A 1,980-nucleotide genomic window follows, 5' to 3' on the forward strand; every position below is an offset into this window, starting at 1 on the left:
TCGGGCAATCCCGGACACCTCTGTCACACGGCAAGGGTCCACGGTGGCATCTGCTGGCCCGTCTCTCCCCGGTTTCGTTGTTTTCAGCTTCTGGCTGCTCTGTCTGTGACTTTCTTTCTGAGCTTCTGTGGGTTTTTTTTTTTTTTTTTTGGTGGTCTCATTTATTTAAGTCAAAATTTCTTTTTTTTTTTTTTTTTTTGTTTTTTTTTACATGGGCAGGCACCGGAAATCGAACCCAGGTCCTCTGGCATGGCAGGTGAGCATTCTTGCCTGCTGAGCCACCGTGGCCCGCCCAGCTTCTGTAGTTTTGTTTCCCTCTGTCAGCTTCTGTGTGTTTCTGTCTCTGTACTTTATCCTCTTATAAAGGATTCCAGGAAAAGGATTAAGACCCACCCTGGCGCACATCTCAAGTGAACCTAATCAAAAGGTCCCACCCACGAAAGGTCTGCAGCCTCAGGAATGGATTAGCTTCAGAAACATGATCTTCTGGGAGCCATAAAACTTCAATCCATTACACATCCTCATATTTCTTTTTTGTCTGTTTGTTTTATTTGGGAAGTTGTGGGTTTATAGGACAATCATGCATATAATACAGGATTCCGATATTCTATCCCTGGTTTTTATTTTTGAACACTTCCTTACTCTCTGGCACTATAAGGTGTTTCAGGCTCATCTTATATGTTCTCTGCCCAAACCCTAAAATTAGCAATTTCTCTAAGGAGTCCTGATTTAAAAAAAAAAAAAATTTCCCCACTTTTCCAATAAGTTTTTTTTTAAATAATGATTTTATTTTGTTTTAATTGTGGCAAAATATCCATAACATAAAAATAATTTAAACCATTTTAAGTTGTCAATTCTTTGACAGTAAGTATATTGACGAGACTATGTAACTTTCACACCATTTGTTTCCAGATCTGCTTTCATCATCCCAAACCAAAACTCATAATCATTTAGCAATGACTTCCCACTCCCCACTCCTGACACCTCTGGGAAACACTACTCCCTTTCTATATTTCTGAATTGGATTTCATTTGAGAGAATCACACGATATTTGTCCATCTGTGTCTGGTTTATTTCATTCAACATGATATCTTCAAGGCTTTTCCATGTTATAACATGTGCCAGCACGCCATTCCTTTTTACAGCTGGATAATATTCCATTGCATAGATGGACATTTTGTTTATATTCATCTGATGGACACTTCATCTGATGGACACTTGGGTTGTTGCTTCCACCTTTTGGCAATTGTGAGTAAATGCTGCTTGGAACACTGGTATACAAGTATCTGTCTGAGTCCCTGCTTTCAATTCTGTTGGGCACATACCTAGGAATAGATTATTCTATGTTTAATTTGCCTAGAAACCATCAAACTGTTTTCCACCGCGGCTGCATCATTTTACATTCACCAACAATGTATGAGGATTCCTATTTCTCCGGATCTTCAACACTTGCTATTTTCAGTTTTTTTTTATAATAGCCATCTCCGTGGGTATGGCATGGTATCTCATTGTAGGTTTTTTTTTTCATGGGCAGGCACTGGGAATCAAACCCAGGTCTCCAGCATGGCAGGCAAGCACTCTGTCTGCTGGGCCACCGAGGCCCGCCTTCATTGTACTTTTAATTTGCATTTCTTTAATGGCTAATGAAGAGTTTGAGAATTGGTATTAAATTTTATTTAAATGTTTGTTAGAAAAGAAATCCAAAACAAACAAAAAGAAATAAATGTTTGATAGAATTCAGCAATGAAGCCATCCAGTTTTTTTGTTGGGGGTAGGGGTAGGGTTGATTTCTGATCCAGTCTCTTCACTTGTTATAGGTCTGTTGAGATTTTCTATTCTACTCACATGAGGTTAGGTAATTTGTTTCAAAGAATTCGTCCACTACCTCCAAGTTTCCTAATTTGTTGGTATTTAATTGTTCATAGTACCCTCTTATACTCCTTTTTATTTTGTACAGCTGGTCATACTGGCCTCAGGTTC

The sequence above is a fragment of the Tamandua tetradactyla genome, chromosome 2, assembly GCF_023851605.1.
Source record: "Tamandua tetradactyla isolate mTamTet1 chromosome 2, mTamTet1.pri, whole genome shotgun sequence".
NCBI classification, from domain to species: domain Eukaryota; kingdom Metazoa; phylum Chordata; class Mammalia; order Pilosa; family Myrmecophagidae; genus Tamandua; species Tamandua tetradactyla.